This window comes from Myotis myotis, unplaced genomic scaffold, assembly GCF_014108235.1.
Source record: "Myotis myotis isolate mMyoMyo1 unplaced genomic scaffold, mMyoMyo1.p scaffold_m19_p_14, whole genome shotgun sequence".
Lineage (NCBI taxonomy): Eukaryota > Metazoa > Chordata > Mammalia > Chiroptera > Vespertilionidae > Myotis > Myotis myotis.
Window position 1 is genome coordinate 54,944,239 of NW_023416318.1, and position 24,050 is coordinate 54,968,288.

The 24,050-nt window shown below is 47.3% G+C and overlaps 1 protein-coding gene across 10 annotated transcripts in view; it reads left to right on the forward strand.

Moving 5' to 3' along the window:
• Positions 1-1,803: 1,803 nt before the first annotated feature.
• The window catches only part of MYT1L (myelin transcription factor 1 like), a 301,658-nt gene continuing 279,411 nt past the window's right edge, over positions 1,804-24,050 (forward strand). For 8 of the 10 annotated variants that reach the window (XM_036335449.1, XM_036335455.1, XM_036335454.1 and 5 more), the window contains exon 1: positions 1,804-2,241. The gene's annotated coding sequence lies outside the window, so the exon portion shown is untranslated. Of the gene's footprint in view, positions 2,242-7,934; positions 8,441-8,481; positions 8,591-24,050 lie in introns of those variants that run through there. The other 2 variants (XM_036335450.1, XM_036335451.1) reach the window with 2 other exon arrangements.

Sequence of the window (24,050 nt, forward strand, 5' to 3'; positions counted from 1 at the left end):
GAGAGGGAGGGGGGAGAGAGAGGGAGGGGGGAGAGGGAGAGGGAGAGGGGGGAGAGAGGAGGGGAGAGGGAGAGAGAGGAGGCTGCAGCCGCCCACATGCCGAGTGGAGCCTCCATTAGGGCAGCTCTATTGATTTCTGATTCTCACTGCAGCTTGGGGCTCGAGTGCAGGAGGAAACAGGATCACATCCCAGTGACAGGAATTACTAACGGCAAACATTAATCTATGCAGTTTCCCATGAAAACCATCTATCTGTTCCTGAAAGGAATAAAAATGGGGGCATTGAAACGGCAAAATGGGAAGATTGTTAAGAGCAGAGTAAACTATGTATAGGAAAGGCAGAGGACAAAGAATTCAGAAAACAAAACCCTGGTTCAAAACAGCAAGCATTTTTATGAGAGATAATAATGGTCTACTTTTCAGAATGCCTTAAAAAACCTGAAAAATTTGACAGAGATATTGAAAAGAATAGTTTCTTTATAGGGTAATCTTAAAGCGATGCCCGAGCATTTTGTGAAAGAAAAAAGAAGCCCAAGACGCATTATTAAATGTGGTTCGATTGCTGCCTCGGCTAGCCAGCCCTCAGCTTTCTATTTCGGAGGCTCTGTGTTGCATAATATCTGGGCTACAGTCGCAGGCGGGTGGCGAGCGTTTGCGACAGAAATAGGTTCCTTCCGCGGCTGCCTTTCAGGGTCCAGCTGGGAGCCTGGGGGGCAGGGGGGAGCTCTCGCCAGGTGTGTGCGGGGTGGGGCAGGACCTCTCCCCCTCCGCACAGGCGTGTCGGCGCGGTCTCCAGGCAGCTTGACTGTATGACCGGCCCTTCTACCCCCAGAGAAAGAGAGAGGTGAGTCCAGCTGCACGATATGGGGCTGTCGGGCAGGCAGTCGGCGTGTAAGCGGCAGAAAACGACAAGCGGGGAACGGTCCATTGCCAGCTCCCCGATCACACACACACACACACACACACACACACACACACACACACACACGGACACACGCTCCCCACCAGCTGGCTGCGGGGAAAGGGCGATACCTTTTAGAAAAACCACCAGAGGCTGTGAGCCATGATTAGCAGGAGCGCTATCGAGCGTGCTTGCCAGACAGCCAGCAGAGCCGGCTCCGTCCCGCCCAGACATGTGCCATTTTCATTTTCATCAGCCATGCAGGATGGCTGCTGATTCATTTTGCGGGATGTCCCCCCGGGAGCCGGGTGGAAGCCGCGCGGCGGCTGCTGGGGCATCAGTGCGGACAGACAGGGAGCGCGGGGACAGCGCAGAGAGAGGCTTCGGCTTGCCGCGCCCCACATGCCAACATGGCCACTGCAGCATCCTCTGTGCACCCAAGTCCATCACAGAACACACAAGAGAAAAAGACAAAACTGTCACATCTCATTGCATTATCCAGCCACGCCCCCAACACACACACACACACACACACACACACACACACAGGCCACAGAATGCCTGGAAATTCTAGTTTTCTTCACGGCCACTGTAAAATGCAATCCCGCCCCCGCCCCCCCCCCTCTATTTTTATTTACCTGGTCACTAGCCGGGGTGGTATACCTGATTTAGCTGGAGACTTTGATTTGTGGGATTGACAACCTTATTATGCAGTGAGCTTATTATTGATATTATTCTGCTCTTGGTTGCCATGGCCACCTTGTGAGACACATTCAATTTTCTCTCTTCCATCATCATTATCCATGAGGCCATCTGTTGTGGAAAATGAATTCAGCCTCATTTGCATGACTGATAAGCAATTTTTTTTTTTATCTATTTAACAGAAGGTCATATGCCGGGGATTTGGAGCTCGTGGAAAAAAAAAGCGGAAAAAAAGCCTCTGGAGGCTGAGTGGGAGCGCGCGCTCGGGGATGTGTGTGGAAGTAAAACAGATCCCGCAGGCCCTGCCGCCAGCCTCGCGCTGCATTTGTCACTCCTGCCCGGCGACATTTTCTCCCTGAGCTAAAACAGGGAGAGCTGCCGCAGTGTGCGCGAAGCCCGAGTCTCTCACTCGTGCTTGGTGCGTGTCTTTTACTTTTTTGTTCTCTGGACTCTGGGCTCTAATAACAATATTCGCTGAAGACAAACAGCAACCCTCCTGCAGCTCCGTGGTAGGCTTTGCTCCTCGTCCTCCCAGCTGGTGGGGGAGCAGGCTTTCTTCTCTCTGGGTGTTTTTCTGAGCAGCACAGTCACCCCAGCTGAGCGTGTCTCCCTCGCGGCGGCTGTGGTCATGTTGTGAGGTATGTGGTCTGCGTTAGGTGGACGCTGTGGACGCGGAGGCAGGGGCTGTGTGACTGTGGAGCGGGCTTTGCTGCAATGCCTATTGTCTGCTCCATTTTCAGGCTCTCTTGCCAGCATGGCTGGGAGCTGCCATGTGCCTGGGCCGGGAGCCGGAGACCCACAGAAGGCTCTTTTTAAGGCAGAATGGGCTTAGGTTGCATGCCTTAACCGTGATGTTGTTGATGCAAAAACTTGCTGCATGGACAGAAGTTGGATGATATGCAGATATTGAAACAAACACTTCCCAGAGACTTTGCTGGATTACTTTCCATTACAAAGAAAACAAGTTGTTTTTGTAGAGCCTGTTGACACAGGAAATATCCCTGATATAATGCCATATTTGCCTAATGGAAAGAAAGCTGACCGACCTGGATTAAATTAACCAACTCAAAGTTTTTAACTATGACCTAAATGAAGTTTATAATAATGAAACCATATTTAATGTATAACAGAAATGTGTCTTTCAGTGCAACTTGAATTTATAAACTAAATATTCAACTGCAAGCTGTAGCTTCAAGGTAAATAAAAATAAGGTAAAATGTATATGTAAACATTCATATGATAGCTATTAAGATATAGAGCTCTAATTTTGAATTTAGTATTAATTTAGCCATGACAATTTTTATACCACTAAAACTATATAACCTATAGGATATTGTTATTTATTCAGACTAAAATATTTTTATAATAAGAGCTTTTTGTGTTTGTATTTTTTACTCAACAAAATTAACTTCCTAGACAAAAGTATAGACTACCATCCTTACAGACACAAGGGAGTCTTTCTAATTGCTCAACTTCATAAAGTGATAACTAGAGGTATGTCTCCATACTTATAAAAATGTGATTATTTTAAGACTAAAAATATTTTTGCCCAATAATCCTTTTTGTAAACTAGTTCTATTTCATCTAAGTTTTCACCTCTCAAGAACTCTGAATCCAGTGTTGACTGTATATTATACATGGAATTTAGTAACACATTGTAGGATAAAGGGAGTTTTTTGTTTTTTAATTGACCTAAAAGGAAGTGTATGATTCTTTCACCTCAAGTGTGACAACTCGGTTGGTTGAAATTCTCCTTGAAGTTGTGCTGGGTAAGACATGTTCTCCATGAAAGACAATAGACCGTGGCTGATACGTTCGTCATAGCTTTTTACTTGATGGCACTTTTTAAAACTCTTGCCACAGTATCGCAGACTTCCCACAAGCAAGAGCAGCTGTTATATAATCCTTCCTTTTTTAAATCAGCCATATTTTTTATATTTCAGCTGGAGTCTTAGGGAAGTAATTTAATTTTCAGTATTCATTTCACACTTAGAAAGTTCAAAACAGGGAAAGCCTGTAGTTTCTGAAGATTACTTAAAATGACATCACTCCTCAGAGGACTGTAGCTGGAGCATCAGCAATGGGATCCCTGGATCCACATTCGAACACAAAACCCAGGATGCTGTCGCCTTGGGCCAGTGCAGGAGCCTTTAGACGGTGAAGCAGAACTGTCAACTCCTGAGAAGCCGGGAGGGAGCATCGCCGACCCCTCCCCCTCCCATAAAGAGTTAATTACCCATCTTGGTCCGACTCTTCCTTCCTCGCTGACACTGGCTGCTGCTAATTCACTGATTAATCTCATTAATGTGATTAGCGTAGGATTTGGAGTTGGTGCCCATTGTTCTGTAGACGGTGCCATTCAGCCCGAGTACTTGCCACCTCATTCAGTTTTGTGCGATTTTTCAAAGGCTGCTTGAGTGAGCTATTGTGAGCCAGGCTCCTCGCCTGTCCCTTCAGCACCGGGAGCTGTCCGCTCTGGCAGCAAGGACCCTCAGCCGCCACTGCCTGCCTCTAGCTGATGGCAGGGTGAGAATGGCTCACTCTCGCGCCTTAATGACTGTCTGCAGGCCGGCAGAAGTAGGAGTAGCTTCCCTGGGCACGCTGGGTGTTTTAAAGATGGTGGCCGAAAAGACATGCCATCTCTAGATCTTTATTTTGCATATGGAATTTTTGCCCTACTTTCCAAATGACCAAACAGAATATGATTTCATTACATGAACTTGCCTATGTCTATAATTGTGAGTAAAACCCTGTAAACACGATGGGGCCATGCTTCTCCAAGGGAATATCTCTGTGTGATGGAGATTCATGTAACCAGTGAAAATGTTTATTTTTGAAAAGATGAGCAAGGATGGTCAAGATGGACCAGTCAGGCAGAAAGTAAACATGCAGCATCAATTTCAACTTCTCTTGAGTCACACTTGCATCGTATAGCCAAACTTAGGCCAATTTTATAAGTTTGTGGTAGAAGCTGAGATTAAGGATGAGGCCCCATAATTTGTGACCATGTACGTGTGGTAAAAAAAAAAAAATCCTAAGGGGATAGGAACACACAATTTCCTTTTGGGTAATACAAGCAGTGTAGCATGATTTTAAGAAAGTAGGGGTATTTTCAATGTACTGTTTTCATTGTTCCTGTCATAGTTTTCACCTACCATTTATATTTTACTCTTGTGAATGTTTATATTTCACACCTTACTATTGAATATGCCCAATTATTTCACTGATGTTTTATGTCTGTTTTCTATGCCAATTTTCAATCAATTAGGGAACATAAATAAAATATTGTGCAACTTCAAAGCTTTTTAAAGTTTTTCTATTTGTTAAATTTATGTATATTTCAAATTTAGAATAATCTGATTATTTGATTTTGATTTTCTTTTAGAAATACTTTACATGTGATAAAAATGCAGTCACTTCTCTGTGAAAAATTACTTTGTTGCCCAATATTTCTAAAGTCACACGTGTGAGCTAGATTCCCAGCTCTACCTGTAAGATACCCTAATTTGAGGGAAAGGTGTGATTTTTAAAAACACACTGGGTCATCTGAAACACTTTGTTTATGTATTATACATTTTTGTGGCTCCATTTTTAACATCAAACTTAAAATTTTACTGATTCTTAAGTATTGTATGTTAACAAGCCCAGGCAGTGGCATAAGGGACTAGGGTGGTGCCTTCCGTGGATGCCACCCTGCTCTGACCTGGAGTGAGGCCCGGCTGGATGGCCCCTTCGGTCCGTGGCTGGAATTTCCAATCAATGACCAGTTTTTCAAATGCATCTGGCACTTTTCCATGAAGTCTACCTGGATGCAAAGCCTACCAGAACCCTGTCTAGGAAGCCAGTGGACGGCAAACTCAGAAAGAGAGACCTCCAGTTTGGCTAAATGTTTATAATTAAATTACCCGATATCGTAATTTAATTGCAACAGTGTTATGCATCTTCTTATTTTAAGGTTCTAAAAATGCCCTCTTCATCATTGTTTTCTTTGGGGGAGGGGGGATGTGTAGCATTCTTTTGAAGGGAGCAATGGAGGATAAGCTTGAATAAAAACTTGAGAATAATTACCACGTTTTTCACCAAGTTAAGTTTTATCTCACTGTAGTCTTCACCATGACATTAACCTACATCCATTTCAAATTACACTAAAGAGATGAGATACCACAAACTTAAAGGCGTATACCTGTCTATAATTTTTAAAATTTTCATTTTTAAGTTGCAGGGGGTAAATCACATCCAAATATCATATGTGGCTGATATAAAAAATACTTTAAATTAGCATATCCCACACATTAGAAATAATGCCCACAACGGCTCTAACTCGCACAAGGCATCACACTAAATGCTCCGCCCTTGTAGTAACTATATGACTTTTCTGGTGCCAGATCAGTTCAGGTGGCAGCTAGACATTTCCCATCACTAGGCTATGTTTCAATGCAACGTGGCCTCAGCTTGGAGTATGCTTTGTGCCCTACCTTCTCTCTCTCTCTCTCTCTCTCTCTCTCTCTCTCTCTCTCTGGTCTGTCTCGGCCCCCGCTCCGTGTCCCTAGCACCTGCATTGTTCCGTGTGCACAATGACTTTCCGATGCCTGTTTCCACAATGAAACTGTTTGAAGCTTTGACATCCTAACGAGTCCTTGGGGCATCTGTAGAAATAATCAGGGGTGGCGGAGGAGACGCACGCCAGGTGTGTGAAACGAGAGGGAGGCACACGTGCTTGCTTATCAGTGGAGCTCTGCTGCCTGGCTATTCCGCTAGAACACCGTCCTAACAGGTATCTCTAAAGAACACCCCTGCTCCCCACGTGGTGAGGCTGGGAAGTTGGGAGGGAGGGAAGTGTTTCAGCCTGAGAGTCAGGGGCATTGTGCTGGAGGATGCGGGCTCCCTGAGCGGCCGCTCGGGCTGCAGTGATCTCGGCAGGGCTGGAGGGGCGGGGGACTGTCACCTCTGGGGGGACCAGCTGCCTGGGCTCCCCAGTGCGGCCAGAGGCTCGGGCTCCAGAACCACCTCTGAAGCCAGGGTCAGGTGTTCCTGGTCCCTGTGGACGCCTGTGTGCTGCCCCTCCCCCTCCCCCCGTCAGCGCTGTGCTCTGTGAAGGCCCCTGTGACCTGTCACCGTGGTGGCTCTGCCCAGGCCCAGGGGCGGATGGAGAGCAGACGTGTGGGGAGAGGGGATCAACACGTGCCACGGACTCTGCGGGGCAGAGACGGCCCTGCGGGCGTGCAGGAATAGGCTGCGGAAAGGGACTTTGCTCGGTGGCCACCAGCTCTCCTCCTAAGGTACCTCTCCTCTGATTTAAAGCTTGCATGTGGTTTTCCCAGTCGCTGCTGCTTCCAGCTCTTCCGGATGACCTCTTGGTACTTCCACACAGAGCTGTCTCCTCGCCTGCCTCGCCCGGCTCTTGTTGGATGACAGATTACACTTCTTAAAATCGCATGGTGGGGCGTGCAAATGAGCCCGCGGCGGGCCCTGCTCTGGGAGCTGCCCCCTTGTGTGCATGGCCGTGAGCGCCGTGGTCTGCGTGCCGCCCAGATTGTTATTAAACACGAGTGCTCACGGCTCCGTCCGGGGAGGGTGGGAGGTGCTAAAGCTGCTGTGACTTACCGCAGCCTTTCTGAGTGGGGAGAGGTCCGAGGGGGGTTTGCAGGGAGTCGCCGCTGGAGTCAAACGTGTATTGCTGGACTCAAGGAGCCATTTATAAATTCAGCTCTTCCTTTAACAGGAAAAATGCTAATGAGAGTCAGACATCTATGGTTCCTTTTGTATTTTTGAAACATAATTTGGTCTTGCCTTTTCAGATACAACTTTTTCTGATTTTTTTCCCCCTTCAAACAATACTAAAAGGTTGATGATGTTGTAACTTTCTTAGGAAAACCGTTCTGTCTTTTGTTTTAAAAGAAAATGAGGAGAAAGGCTCACACTGAGGCAGAAGGTAGTGTGGCTGGCGACCTGAAGGAGGCTGAGTCGCCCCGTTAACCCTTGTGTGACTGCTCTCCCATGAGGGGCAGCAGGGCAGGCTCCAACCTTTTTGTTTGTTTGGAGGCTGAGCGGCAGTCCCAGGTAGAACACCGTGGGTTCAGCTGACTTGGTGAGGTTTCTTTGGCCACAGCGTGAATTTACCATAACATCTGTGACGGGGGGCATGTCTGGAAATGCTGCCTGGCCGGGAGCTGTGAACAGCCTGCCTCTGCTATTTACCATTCTCCTCTATTCCATTAAATACGGCCCTGCACATGATACACATTCTGCTCTAGAGATTTAGGGGCCTGTGGGTACAATGTAAGAGCCATACAGCATGCATCCCAACCCTGCCCGACTGTGTGGCAAGCTATTCAATAAACAGGAAGGCTAGCGATTACCGGCTTAATCCACAGCCGAACCTTGAGAAATATCTAGCTTAGCCACGAAGTTCCCCCCCCAGGCTAGGGTTTGGGGAGATGGATGTGTGTTGTAGCGCTTAGCGGAGGCAGCCCGAGCCAGGGTAAGTCAGCGGCTCACGCTGGTGCTGCGGCCGTGGTCTCCCGGGGAGCCCGGTGCTCACGCAGGGCTGGCCCTGGTCTGCGGCTGCCTGGCCACGGAGCCTCCAGCACGCATGCCCGCCCTCCCTGTCGCTTAGTGGTGTCAACTTATTAATTTCCATCTTCGACTTCAGGCCTGTTAGTTTCCTGTCGGAAAGCATTATGACTTTTGTCCATGTGGCAAAATAATTAGCATACAGATGAGCAGTGGCCGGGTCTGAGCCAAGCGAGGGATGTGCAGTGGGAAGTTGATTGGATGGATGGAGGACAAATGGTGGGCGTGCGGAAGCCGTAGAAGAGTTCCCCAGTCGCCGAGCAGGTGGGAGCCTTTTCTGGGTGAGTCCCTGGGAGGGAAGGCGGGTGGCTGCGGGGGAGAGGCTGGCCTTGCCGGGGCCGGGTCTGCAGGCGCCGTGCTGCCCGGACGGCTTGGGCATGCGATGCTTCAGGTTTCTCTCTGCTGCTCCCTAAGGTAAATATGTCCTGTTCTTGTTGTCTCCGAGCTTGGCTCCCCTTCCCAAGTGGAGCAAAGTTCACCTCCGTGTGGGCAGCCACCGAAGAGCAGCGCTAGCTGGGGGGCAGAGGGTCACCCGTCCTCCCGGACACGGGTCTGAAGTGGAAATGGACTGTGTGGGGAGGATTGCTTTCAGAATCTTACAGCAGCCATTATTCAATGTGTTTAATTAATATTTTCTGGGACAGTGTACCGAGACCAGTAAAATTAGCAAATGTGGGTTCAGTGACAGCCCAGCCATAATTAGTTTGACTGGTGTGTGTTTTTCCTGGCTGGAAGGAGATTTTTGGCTAATTTAACCAGCAACTTGCTGGAGATGGTGAGCGCTGAGCAGAAGTTTCTATGGCTCTGTAGGCTCCACAGACAGGAAACAGGAATTAGCACAGCCTCGGGGACTCAGTGCTGGTGAGAAATGGAGACGGTTTCTACAAAGCAGTCCTGGGAGTGAGAAGTAAGTGTGGACCTGCTGGGCCCACTTTCCCATTGTCATGCACACGTTCCTTACAGAATTCGGTGGCTGTACCAGTGCAATATGGTGTCTGGTCAGTAAACTCCGTCTCGGGGAATTCGCTGATAAGGAGTCGGACCCTGCTCTCCTCAGAAGGGAAGGCTTTCAGTCGAGCTGACCTAATTATTTCGTCGGCTTCTACAGTAGAAATTATTACCCTTTAACTATTCACAGTTTCCTGAATATTGCAGAACATTGGTGTTTATTTGGCTTTTATTTTTAGGCTTTTTTTTTTTTTTAAGGAGTTGCTTTACTTTAGCTGTTGGCTATGCATAATGATAGTGAATCTTTGACAGAAAATGCAACTTTTTGGAGGATCATTTCTTCTGTTTAAAAACACGATGCCTTTGCAGAAAACAAAACAGAAAATCCCTACCTCAATGGCCTAAACCTCAGACAGACGGTGCTGCAAGACATATTAGCCCTTCCTGGGGAGCTTTTTAAACTTGGCTTTCATCGTTTTCTCCCTCAGATCTCAAGTTTCTAAACACTGACATTGATTTTTTTTTTGCATAATAGGTGAATTCTTCATTTTCATATGAATGCATACATATGTACATATACCTAGCCTATTTCATTTCAAAATTTGCTGGTAAACTAGAATGAAAATAAGAAACAATTGAGTTTTTTTAACCCAAATAATATTAAATACCAAAATGTTTTGAGACTGTGCAGTGTGATCCAGAGAAAAGTAAGTTTCCATTATTCTTCTGTTGCTGTATTTCACTGTAGAGTGGAGCCAAGCTCCCTATGATTAAAATAACTCCTTAGTTTTATGATGGGTTGCAAGTTTCTTGGGACAAAATACCAGCATTGTTTTCGGCTCTGTGTGTCCATTTCCCCGAGGAGGGACCCTTTCGTGGTACCTGCCGCGCTGCCTTTGTGCCCGGCTGCCTCTCGGAGGTGCAGCCCAGCTTGTTTTTTTTCAAGGGCCAAAATTATGTCACATTAGTTTCCACTTGAGGAAGTCACTTTATGCTACTACCTGTCACATTAGCTCTCAGGCACTGTTGAGTCGGTGAGGGCTGCCTTCAAAGACAATGAAAGGCCCCAGAATTAGCAGTATGGTGATGTCTACTGGACTGAAAATGTGATTTCTAAGGGGCTTTTTTTTTTTTTTTTTTTTTTTTTTTAGTTTAGCTCTAGGGTTTGAAGATGAACTTTGGAAGGAAAAGCAGGCTTTCATAGCAAATTTTTTAGGCAATCAATGAGATGCCAAAATATGAGTCTAAAATCAGACACTCTTTGATTTACTGGGAAGAGTGGTGGGCATGGAAGTCTGCTGTCTCCTAGGTCTGTTCTGGGCCATGGTGGTCGGGGGTCTCAGCACCTTTCTTAGCGGGGCTCCCAGGGGTGATGCATGAAGATGCGTGTAAATATTTTTGAGTCAAAAGGTCGTTTCACCTTACTGCTTTAAATTTTTGTGCCAGGGTGTGTTTTTTCACCATTGGGAGTCCTACAATGAACCTCTTGGAAGGCTGTGAGTGCATGCAGCATGCGTTTTTAAAATGCAAGTGAACGTGTGTCAGCTGACAGGACCTGACCCGCTGGGTTCATGTGTGTTGCATGTGCTCCTGCTCTGAGACCATTTCTGCACCGTGAACAGAGTGGAAGGAAGTTTATGGCTCCGCGTCCCCCTACTGCCCCTCTGAAGGTGGGCTCAGACAGCGCACGCAGACTATTTCAGAGAGAATCACCCCAAGGCTGGTGGGCATTTGCTTGGGATGTTGTTAAGTGTGGCATGTCAGGCGCAGGTCTCTAAACCAGACAACTCGCAGATGAATGACGCATGGGGCAGGGAGTCTTTTTAGCGCATTGACAAAGATTTTCGTGATAGGATTTCTAGCTCAAACCCTGTTGTGAGCGGTATTTTCCTGCTGTTCTCTCAACCTCGGTTCATCGTGTATTTTAAGGGCCCTCAACAGAGTGGTGCTTTTTAAGTCAGCGTTACCTCCTGATTCCAGAGGCTCCCCACCCCTCAGTCCTAAAAGGGATGGGCAGTTCTTAGCGACTCCCTCCCCATTTTCCCCGATCTCCCCTCCCTGGTACATGGATGCCACCAGCCTGTGCCATCTGAACAGAGGCTGAAAGCACAGAGCATTGTCGCCATGGAACGATGCTAGCCAGACTGGTGTGGAAATAATCGAGTCTGCAGGGCACCCCATAGAGCCATCAAATCAGGTCGGCTCGGGGCCGTGCGCTAGGCTGTGAGCATCAGAAATCACGGCTGCATCTGCTCGTGGACCCTCTGGTTCACGGAAACTCCCACCTGCCTGAGGAATCTGGGCAGGAGCTTTTCAGAAACCGGTTTCCTTCAGGATAAATTTAATACGTCTTGAGGGCCAGGCGCCAGCAAATTGATTCTATCTCTGCACCAAGAAAACTCATAAACATCTGTAAGAACACAGCTTTGCAACAGCCCAGGATGAGGGGGTGCTATTTTGTGAAATGTCCCAAGCCTGCTCCCTGCACACCTAGTGCCAGCGTGGCGTTTTTTAATTAGGAAGTTGATGAAAAAGGGATGGGAGACCACGGACGTGTGGTCCTTTGGCGTCCATCCAGCTGTCTGTCATCTGGTCAGGAAAGTGTGGCTCATTTCCAGTCTCAGGAAATGGGGGGGCGGGGGGGAGAGCATTATGAGGCTGAGGGGTGACGAGGAGGATGTCCTGGATCCGTCCAAGGGCAGTAGCGCTGCCTTCTCTGCAGACAGACTGCTGGCCCCTCCCTCACAGATCACTGGCACTAGGGCACATGGCACAGCTGGATGCATCCCCTGGGGAATTCTGGGGTCTGACTTCTCATTGGTCAATATGATAGGTCACATTTATTGGTATTTTTCGGATTCAGACCTATGTCTGACCTCATGACCAGCAGTTGGGGTGAGGGTGGTAGTTGCAGTTTAACTGCAACTGTTACACAGGGCTGTGCAGCTTCTCTTCAAGAGTAACTGGGTTGTTTCCGTCTGTTGTCGCTGAGGGGAATTCCTTTCTTCCTCAGCTATTTTCAGGGTTTGGAGCCTATTAGCAGAGGAATACAATCTCATGCCTAATTGTAGTGTTCTTATGGCCACTGTGGTGTGACCAAGCCATGTTATGAATTAAACTGCCTGCCCTCACCTTGTCCGAGTGCCTCCCAAACCCAAGCTGAAGAAGCACAAGACCCGCCCGTGAGCCCTGTCCACGTGCTGGGCACACCCTGAACTCCAGGGTCAAGACCAGGGAGATGGCTTCCCCCGGGACTCTCAGCTGATGGGCTGTGGTTCTCTCTTGCTCTCCTGGCTGGGACCTGCTTGCAAATGTACTAACTGTGTTTGGATTCTGCGTGAGGGAGCTCAGGGACACCTAGCTGGGGTCAGTGACAATGATGGGCAGCCTCTGGCTCCCCTTGCCATCTTCTCTAAGAAAAAAATCAAAGCGAGTGACTTAGCTCCTCCTTCATTCCTCACACAACATGCAGTATTGAGCACCCACTGTGTGCAGAGCCAAAAGAGAGAGAACTGAAAATATCTGGCCCACAATGAGCAGGGTGTATATACATGGGGGTGGCTTACAGACGTGAGCACATTACAGAGTTAATAAAGCTACTGTAATCATCATGACCTTCATATCTTTTCCATAGGAACAATTGTAAACCTATTTTTGCTCCACCCTGTATACACATCTATATTTATAGGTTATATGTAAACATATCTTAATTAAATATACATTTAAGTATCATGGATTATATGTAAACATGTAAATAAGTACATGTTTACATATAACCTATAAATATATAATATAGTTAATCTTTTATATATTACATTATACATGTATAACACGTTAAGTTGCCCATGGCATGTTCTATTGCATATAACATGTTATCTACTGTGTATGTCCATAGAATATATGCAAGCATATACTTATTTTATGTATATAGGTTTCTGACTAAGGGTAATCACACATTCCTCCAGACCTACTTTTCTCGCATACATTTCACATAATAGATGAAACCACTTCTGGCTTCATCAGAGTGGGTAACACTGGGTCCCTTTCTTGGGTGACGAATGCTTTAGGGATCACGTGACCATTCTGAGAATGAGCCCTCAATGCATGACACTGTGTAGTCGCATTTCTCTAGTCAGTTAAATACATGTTTGCGTTCACCCTCCTCATGAAATCTGGAGCTGGAACTGCCCACATTGTGAGGGTTTGGACCGGCTCCCGCTCAGTGTCCCCGTGTGCACACTGGCTGTCCCCCATGGCACCGGCGCTGTCACCCGAGAGCGCATGAAACTGCAAACAAAATTCTCTTCTGAGGAAGCATTGTTGGCCAATGTCAAGTGTCTGTTTTGCAATCTCTGGACATGTCAAAACTGCTGGTCCTGGAGAGCCACAGCAGAACGTCAGAGCCCAGCAGGCTGAGCCCTAGACACTGACTGAGGGCGGCCTTCCCGCCACCGGGAAGGTTCTGGGTCCAGTCAGTCACCTCGGACTTCAGTCTGTGACATCAGCAGCTGCCGGATGCAGGCAGCTAATGGGCAGCGCCTCAGTCACCCGCAGACTCCCCATTGGCTGAAGAGACATCAGAAGAAAGAGGAGAATTCAAATTGAAAACTGGTCATGCATTCAGACCATTCAGATGACGCTCAGCCACATTTCCATGAGTCAGAGCTGACTGAACATACCTATCACTCAGAATTAATCATTTTGAGATGAAGTCCTTAAAATATTTTTACTTTTTAAAATCTATTTTTATTGATCTCAGAGAAAAAGGGAGAGGGAGAGAGAGATAGAAATATCAATGATGAAGAGAATCACTGATCAGCTGCCTCCCGCTCGCCAGCCCCCACCAGGGATCCAGCCCACAACCCGGCATGCACCCTGACCGGGAATCGAACCGTGTAAAAGAAAACTTAGGTTAGAATTAGGATGCTGTATACTCTGAGTCTGGGAGTTTAAGTAGCTTAGGCATCAAAAAGCTGCCAGTCTTGGGGGGTGGCAATGGGGGGGATAAGCACACATATGTAATACCTTAATCAATAAATAAAATAAGATAAAGAGTTTAATACGGTTTGATGTTTAAAAAAAGCTGCCAGCCTTTGCATTAAAATGGAAGCTGGGGCTTCATAAAGTCATAGGTGCTGGCTGGTGCTAGGTGCCTGTATGTAACAGGAAAGTCTCACTGTTTGCTCAGATAGACCTCACACTAGTGTTGTGTTCTTGGCATATCTGGTGCTGAGTCAACACCTGGAAGTTTCCGTGGAATTTGTGCTATAAATCTACCAGTATCTGTTGTGGTCCCTTTCACAGTTTTGAGAGCACGAATGGTCCAATTTTTTTAAAGCTAATATGCTGCTACTGGGTTTTGTTAGCTCAAAAACAACCCTTTTCCCTGAGAGACCCACACCCTCAGTGCGAGCCAAGAAATGCGGTGTCCATCCCCAGGGACAAGTTAGCACTCCTGTTTACAAACGGGCTGAGCCACCTGTTCCTCCAGTTTTAAGTTAATGATCAAAACAGTCTCTGATCAAAGGGGCCAGTATGATGGGGAAGACCCCACGTTTATGAGATTACAGGTGACTCCTCATTTATGATGTTAAGTTCTGAATAAGTTAGAATGATTCTCAGCCCCCGACAGATATTCCATAGTGTGGATATCACCAGCCCAGGAGTTAAACGCAGAGTGTCTGCAAGGACAAGCACGGCCAATGATATTTCCATTTGGTTCTTCCCTTCAGAGGCCAACACAGGCAGGTTAAATCATCTGTCGTAGTTTCAAGATATCACTGAAGTGCCAGGGATGCTGGTTGGGCGACCAGCATTAGGAAAATGGGCACATGTACAGGGTGGAGTAAAAATAGGTTTACAGTTGTGAGTCCACGAAACAGTTTATTCTTGTTTATAAATCACTGCATTATTTCCCATATGAACCACTATAAGCCTATTTTCATCCTACCTGTATATTCAGTACCCTATCTGCACACTCTTGCCTGCCCTCCAGTCCACATGCTGTGCCCTTGGCCTTCTTCCCCCGAGTTCTCCTTGCTGGTAACGAGCCGTGTGGCCCATCAACTCTAACTTTTCAGCTTCCTCCTTGTTGTGCTCCTGCAATTTCAGTTGACGAGGGCAGCACCAGGAGGACCACTGAAGACTTCCTTTGCTGATTTGGGGCCCTTCATAGTCAGAACACCCTGGCTGCTGGGACGCTGTAGGGTAGACGGCGTGTCTGCCGCAGGTTCTAATTCCCCAAAGTCTGAAACATGACCAACGACACTGGAAACATCTTTTCCACGTCAACTTCTAAAAGGGGATTTTCACCTAGTAGTATACATTTTGGTTATCCTTTTCCATGTTTCGTCCTTTTTATTTCCTAAGTGAGGTTTTCCATGTGTGTGTAACAGACTGTCACAGGCAGCCCACGCAAAAGCGTCCAGGGTGGAAAGCCCTTCCTCCGAGGTCAGCTCTCCTTGTCATTTGGGATGATGTGGAACAAGCCATCCCCACTCTCCAAGTTTCAGCATCCTTGCTCAAAGTGCGGGAAGAGCTCCATGATTTCTCCCTCCTGGTTCTCATATTACGTGGCTCCGTACCTGCCACCCCAGGTGGGCCTGTTCTGCAGAGCTGCTGTGGTAGGCGGTGCCCTGCCAGAGGGCAGCACCTTGCTCCTGGTGGGGGTTGTTTCGCAGAGAAGAGCAGGAAGCCAGCCTAAGACCAGCAGCCCGGAGAATTTAGAGGAGGTGCTATTTTAGGGGGGGATGCTATGTTTGACTGATGGGTCTAATGACTAAGGTCAGCTGGATTGACGCACAACTCATCTAAGCCAAGGCTTCCTGACCAGCTAGAAAGGTCATTGGACTGTGTGTGAAACATTAACATGAAGCTGAAAACTAACCTCCTCTTAAGCTCTTTTCTCTCGTGATTTTATTTTGTGACTATAATTTTATTTTACTTCAGGCAAGTATTCTATTGTGGCCCCTGTAGTGGGCGTGTTGTCCTGACAGAAGTTACAGGATCCTGTGAAGGCTCTGTGATGGCTGCTTGCATTCTCTCCACTCCACCTGGTTGTACTGGGCCTTCCTCACCTGCCATAACGGAGGCAGATCACGTGTGTGTCACTAAGCTCGATGCTTAAAGAGTATCCCCATGGGCTTTACGTTTCACCCATTCTGCAGGAAGCAGCATTTAGATAGTAGTGACAGCCAGGCTGTGACAGGTTCATAGAAAGTTTGAGCAGCTAAAATTTTTAGCAGTTGAAATCTATTATACAATCCACGTCCTACCTGTGGCCGTCTAAAGCACCCAAAGTGACAAACAAGATCGTGTGGGCACAAATAACCACTGAGCCTTGACCACAAGAACCAACGGTATGTGGTCTTCACCCACTCAGTGAGATGACTTGTCCTCAAAGTGCAGCAAAGTACAGAAGAATGTTGAGCCTGTGGTGGGAACGGGGAGTCAGACAGAATCACGCCCACGGGTGAGGCCAGGCAGCTCCCTTGGTGCCCACCTGAGATGCAGGCTTCTCACTTGAGACGCAGCAGCCTTACCAGCTCGGGGTTACCAAGGAGGCTCCTTTGGGAAAAGTTAAATGAAGATATGTTTTGTTTAATAAAACCACCCACTCTTTCAAGAGCTCCAAATGCAAGATGTAGAACTTTTAAGAATTGGGAATTGCTTCTCACACTCAGACCAGTGGAGAGGGGCAGTAAGAGAATGTAACTGGGATGGCACATGAGGGTGAAGGGGATAGAGAAACACAAGAATGGAGAATGCAGCAGAAAAGAGATTAACGAGAGAAAATCCACAGACAATGAAAGATATGCTTAAGATACAAAACTGGGATATTCCTCATTCAATTTAAAGTGGGATGTTGTAAAGATGGACCAACGAGTAAAATCATACTTTTGCACAATCAAAAGTTCAGTCATGTTAAGTGATAAGTACGCTTATTCTCTTTTATGGAAGTACAAACTATTTATCCTATATAATAAAAGGGTAATATGCAAATTGACCCTAACAGCAGAAGGACTGGGAATGACTGGTCACTATGACACACACTGACACCAGCTCAATGCAGGAGCTGCTCCCTGGTGGTTATTGCACTCCCACAGGGGGAGCTCTGCTCAGCCACAAGCCAGGCTGATGGCTGCCAGCACAGCAGTGGTGGCGGGAGCCTCTTCCGCCTCCTCAGCAGCGCTAAGGATGTCCGACTGCAGCTTAGGCCTGCTCCCTGCTGGCAAGTGGACATCCCCCGAGGGCTCCTGGGCTGCCAGAGGGATGTCTGACTGCCAGCTTAGGCCCGATCTCCTGGGGAGCGGGCCTAAACCAGCAGGTGGACATTCCCTGAGGGGTCCCAGACTGCGAGAGGGTACAGGCCGGGCCGAGGGACCCCCACCCCCAACTGCACAAATTTTTGTGCACCGGGCCTCTAGTATATTATATTAAGAAACAAATGAGAATAGATTAATAGAAAACACCACAATAGTAGATATAATAACCAACACTTGGGTTATATCATGTGAAGCTCACAGGAATCTATAGGCTTTTGGGTACTATTATTATTTCAGTAATCATAAGAGGACCCAGCAGCATGCCTATTGGTGAGTTCAGTTATTAAAGATACAGTATACTGTTTCAGAAAACAACCTCTCATCAGGGGAGAGTGCACTTGGTGGTTCTCCATGTCTGGGTGAGTGCCTCCTCTAGCCGATGACCATAGCCTTAGAAAGACTCAGCACTTACATGGGATGGCTGGGGGCAAGCATTAAGGTGGGTATGAGGCCTATTCCTTGCCCTCAGGAACTGAAAATCTAGTTGAGACCACAAAATATAAATATAAATATCAGAAAGGTAAAATAGCAACCAACAAACAAAAACATTCTCATGGGGGATCAGGGCACCAGAAGACATGTGTGTTCCTTCTGGTTTTTTGCTGACAATGTGTGGAGCACCTGTGTTAAGGACAGGAAGGAGCTGATTCTTGAACAGGGGTGTCATTTGGGTGTGTGGGGAAAAGAGAGGGCATCCTATGTTCATGAAACTGTAGTAAGTGTAATAAAGAAACATGACATCTGGACTGTCACTGTTGTGTGACATCTGAGTGTGGGGTTGCTCATTCTCTCATTGTATCCATGGCCAGCATGTGGTTTCTAGTGGTCCCTGGGAAGTTATGCCTGCAGATAAGTGGAGGAAGTTCCATTTTGGAAACTATTAACAGTTTGCTTTTAAAAAAAGTTTTCAAAAATGCACATCATTTCATTCTATGATCTAGGGGTATATTCTTTTTACTGAATGATTAACAAAAATATTAAAGACATTTAATCTTGTAATCATAATTAATTTAATACGTTTTTCTCAAAAAACAGTGACAAGTATTAAGAAAATAATGGGAATAGTTATTTGCATGGAAATATGCAAGTGGGGATTTCCCTTTTTTACAGAGATGTGTGTCATAGAGATAAATGTGTCGTGAGCTCTATCCCACAGCAAGCGTTGAGCCCAAACATGTTTATGAGATGATGGGTGAGGATAAGTAAGCCATTCAGTTCAGGTTCATCATGGCTTTCCAATGAGCAACAGCTCACTCTTTTGTGTATGATGAAATTTCAACATGAAGTAGAGAATGTATAATACCTCTGAGTAAAAATATGTGATATTTCTCACTTATTTTGTTTCAAGATAGACCAACACCATGTGATGAACCCACACCCTCGATATTCATGCAGTAATAATGGCATTGGCCCCACTCCATGGGCTGCTCCAAGATCAGTTGCACCTTTCCTATACTGGCTCTTTGAGGAAAGATGTCCATCCTTCCATTTTCTTTCTTTATAAAAATATTTTTATTGATTTTAGAGAGAGGAAGGGAGAGCCATAGAGAGAAACATCAGTGATACAGAAACTTTGATTGGCTGCCTCCTGCACGCCCCCTACTGGGGATCGAGTCTGAAAGTTGGACACGTGCCCTGACTGGAAATCAAACCATGACCTCCTGATTCATAGGTTGACGCTCAACCACCGAGCATACTGGCCGGGCTAGGCTTCCACTTTCTTATGAAATTCCTAACTTCCCCCCAAAATGGTTATTGTAAACTAATTTATAAACCTAAATAATGCTTATCTAAAACCTCATTCAGAACATCAGATTTGTTGCCTGCTTTCAGATGCCACTGAAATTAGTCAGGCATTGTTTCTACCGAGCTTCAGGCCCTCTCCAAAGAGCTCAGCCTACAATGACTGTTGTGACCACATCCCAGCAACCAAGGCAGCCAGGCTCAGAAGAGTATGTGCAAAGAGCCTGTGCACTGTTGACTGTGCTCACATTCTAGAATTTCATTTAATACCAACTGAGATTTTTCAGAAAATAATGGGCTAAGTTTTTATCAGCTTTGCTTTTTTAAAAAAATCCTCACCTGAGGATATGTTTTTATTGATTTTTAGAGGGAGACGAAGAGAGACAAAGAGAGAAACATTGATCAGTTACCACCCAAACATGCCCTGATCAGGGATCGAACCTAGGTATGTGCCCTGATCAAGAATAAAATCTGCAGCCCTTTGGTGTATGGGATGATGCTCCAATCAACTGAGCCATCCTCCAAGGGCCATCAGCTTTGTTTTTTTTATAAAATTGCTGTTACTGTGAAAAAGCCTACTACGGAATACAAACCTACTACTTCCTTCTCCCCCTCTCCACTAATGTGTTGAAGGTTGGGAAGGTAGAATATGAACCCTTAGTACATGTATGCTTTGAAAGGAATGTAGAAATGTAAGCAATTTATCACATTCTAAGTTCATTGCTATTCCATTCCTTTGTTTTTCTTCTCAATGCTCCGGCCACCACAATCTGTATTGCTTCTGGTTCATTCATTCTTGTCAAACCATGGCCCCCGAACCATTAGCTGATTCACCAAGTAGCCAAAAACCATTTTCTCTCCGTGCTCTTCCTCCCCCTCCTCCTCCTCCTCCTCCTCCTCCTCCTCCTCCTCCTCCTCCTCCTCCTCCTCCTCCTCCTCGCAGCCTGCCTCTGGCCAGAAACTCCCTCACCCATTTCTCAGGGCCCCACGCATCTGGGAGATGCTCTTGCTGCAGTGAACATGTTTCCTTCTGTCCTTGGTTAACCGAGTACAGACTTTGTCTGTGTCTCTACGTGATCTAAAAATAGGAAGAACGGATAATGGGATGAAATACTCAAAAACGTGACCAGTAGTGAAGATTCCTAGTAAGCCTCAGAAGTGCTGTGTTCTTGGGGAAGGGGAGCAGGGGGTTAACTTCCAGTTCTAGTCCTCAGTGTCCATGGGCAGAAACAACGGGGCTGGAAAGCAAAGGCAGAGGCAGTGGGGAAGGGAACAGTCAGGGTCCGACATGAGTGGGAGCTGGCAGGAAAGGGGTGATCTTACAGGACGGAGTGCTGGCCCTCGCCTCGTGTTCACGCTTCCCGGGAACCCGTTCTTTCCTGAGCTCCCTTTCCGAGCCCCGAGCCCCGGGGGCGAGGCAGGCTCTCTGGAGCCTGGCTGCCACCTCCTCTCCCTGTTGTCCACCCTGAGCTTGTTGCCACCAAGCAGCACCATCTCGCACAGTGAGAAGCTGCAGCCCCTGTAACTGAGCCCCATGATTCACCCACATCCCAGCTGGGACATGAGCTTACTGAGGACCCGCCACTGCAAGGAGATGCGCCAGGCATCCCAAAGAGCTGGCTCATGCCCATTAATCAATGGAGCTGCTGCAGCCTCGCTGCTGGCTGACCTGGTTTAGGAGCCCCAGGCCAGACTCAAGCTCTCTCAGGAGAGGATGTCTGGTCTCCAATCCTTTCACAACGTGACGCCTTAAAGAAGACCTCAGCACCGGGTGGGAGGAGGCACACACTGGGCATTTAACCGTTGAGCTCATTCTGGGTGAGGGCAGAGGGCTTTGTGTTTCCCTGCTTGTTCCCACTCCCATCCAGGGGCCAGGCCTGGCAGGACTGAGGTACTGGGGGGCCTGGCCTCCATTCCAGACTCTCCATTCACATGACTGCAGCCCAAGTGGGGTCGCCAAGCTGTGGGACATGGCAGGTTTGCCCTCATTCCCTAGATGACATCGTCTGGTCCTGTGTCTAACTAAAGGAAAGCGGTTCTAGGGTTCTCAGTGCCCATCTGAGCTCAACGCCACTCACATCTACACCTTGGGATCCCTCCCATGTTACATAAGGAGAATCAGAGAATATTTATTGGATGAGGCGGAGCAGGAACCTGATCGGTGACTGGGCCAGGTCCCTGTAGATGCATCAGCAGGGAAGGCACAGGTTGGACCACATGTGTGTTTGACGTGGTCTGGGAGAAATGGTCACGTGGGAACTGTCTTGGTGCTCATGGCTTGTTGGCTGGGATTTGCCGTCAGTCGCCTTTTCTGATTCCTGTGTGAACTTGGATATGAAAACCTTAAGTTCCTCCCTGGGCATCTGTCATCTGGAAATCAGACCCCACTGGGCATGTTCAGACTAGGGTTCTGAGCACTGTGAGGCCTTATTAGGGGCCGTGAGGCAAGATGAGGGCATTTCGGGGTTGAACCCAGTGGGTATGCTGTGTCCATAGATTGGAAATTCCTTCTTTCTTCTATTTTTTATTTGCTCACTTTTGTCTTTTGGCATTAGGTAGAGGGATTTTGCTGCGAGGCTCCTTCCAGTTGACAGTTGTTCATAAATTATTCTTGCATCCACTCCTTCCACATTCTATCACAGTAGAGGCTGTCTGTGGGTTCTAAGAAAATGAGTCAGATCCACCCTCTGCTCTCAGCAGTTTTGTAGACCCATAGAGAAGAAGAGACAAATTTACAAGCGACTACAATATGGTTTGGGATTTGTACAAGTGGTAAGGAAACAGAAATTAAATGTTAGGGTTTTCTCAAGGGAGGGAGAGAGTCAGGCAAGGCTGGGTAGAATGACATGAAAAGGTTGTATTTGAGACAATCCTTGAAGGACAAGGAGGATCTCAACGGATAATTATAGAAGAGGCAGGGAACATGAGGTGAGAAAATTCCTAGGAATGAGCACACGTGGCATTTTTAGGGGGTGGCTTAGGGGCCCTTGGGGTGGGAGAGTGGGCATTTACAGAGGCGTGGTGGGAGCAGACCTGCAGCATTAGCTGGACCGGCCACGGAGGACCCAGTGTCACACTTCTAAGGGTCTCCACGTGACAGAGCATGACTTTGTTCTCCAGATAATGGGAAATCGCGGAAAGTTTGTGTGTAGCTGAGTGACAAGACCAGAGCTATTCTTTGGGATAATTAACCTGGCAGCCAATCAGGGGCTACTTCCTGCCAATTCCGTGGCTGAAATAGCTCTCCCAACTGTTTCATCCCTCCTTCCTCTCCCGCTGCTCAGAGGAGACTGTCATTATCTTTCTGTGGGACGGGGACAGTAGCCCAAGTGCTGCCCCCCTTCCCCCAACACACACACACACACACACACACACACACACGCTTCACATTCTGTTTTTGGGTTAATTGCTCCAAGCGCAGCTTTGACAGTTTTGTGCTCACAGCACAGGGGCTTCCTATGTCTGCAGACTTACACCAGACACCTTACCCAGCGTTTGAGGTCATCCCCGTTCTCGTTGGCTTTTTGCCTGCACTGTCCTCAGGACTTCAGATGGTCACTGCAAGGGAGGCTACCCTCTGTCCGCCATTCAGAGACAAGTTCCAGTGTACTTTCCCAGAGCCTTCTTCCTTCCAAAAGAAATGCAGCCCTCTTCTCTGCACCTCTACAATGGGCATTGTTAGGGTGTTTGCCATTGATTGCCTTGCCTTTATAGTTGTTCATGTGACCATGGAGGCTCCCCTAGGCTGCGGAATACTGCCTTCGTGTGTGTCTGTTCCCACCCACACCCTGGCGTGATCAGTGCCCAGTAACCCTCAGTTGATGTGAAGAGACTGTGGGAGAGGCCCCTTCTTTATGGCTGTTGGCATAGCCAATACACCATCTTTTGTGGGGACCTTTCAGGTCCCAGATTTTATGTCCTGTTCAATGTGAGGTTCTTTATCCCAAGAGTGGTGGTCATCGCATTCTGGTTGTGGACTGTGTATCTTCGTGTTTGGAAACAGGCATGCTGTCCTTGCGTGGAAAGTTCATGGGGAGCTTCGGTCACATGAATGGATGCGTGCGCCCTCACCGTGTCCCGGAATCACCAAAGGACTCCTGTAAAATGATGCTGCCTCTAAACAGCCTGAATAAAAATTTCATGTCAGAAGTCCAAACTCCAACCTGAGAGCCTTCCACACACTTTATTTTCCTTTATCTACTTATGCGATAAGTGTATTCTATCTCATTTGGACCATCAGAGCCTCTTAAACATAAATAGTTGTGTATCTGCCTCTTGAATTTAAGCAACTGAGAAGGACCCTTGAAAGCCCAGACTCCTTGCTCTCATTCACGGTAATCGATGGGCGCTCTGAGGGATGATGAACCGAACTCCTTTGGAAGGAAAAGGTTTTCCTCCCACGAAGCAGGAGCTAGGAGGAAGCGAGGAGGAGTTTGAGATGCAGGATTTAGGGAGGCTTGCGCTCTCAGAGTCTCTCCCAGGGGAGCCTTTGACTCTTCTTGTCCAGACTCAGGGGTGTCTCTATTCTGACTCTAACAAGAAGGGGGCGCTGGAGTGAAGGGGGCAAACAATGAGCCTCAGTCATCACCGAGAAGTAGGCACCACAGACATCCTGACCAGCTCTGTCCTCAGCAGTGGCATCTGTGCCTATGGCCAGTGGTCGGCAAACTCATTAGTCAACAGAGCCAAATATCAACAGTACAACGATTGAAATTTCTTTTGAGAGCCAAATTTTTTAAACTTAAACTATATAGGTAGGTACATTGTTATTAACTTAATTAGGGTACTCCTAAGGCTTAGGAAGAGCCACACTCAAGGGGCCAAAGAGCTGCATGTGGCTCGTGAGCCGCAGTTTGCTG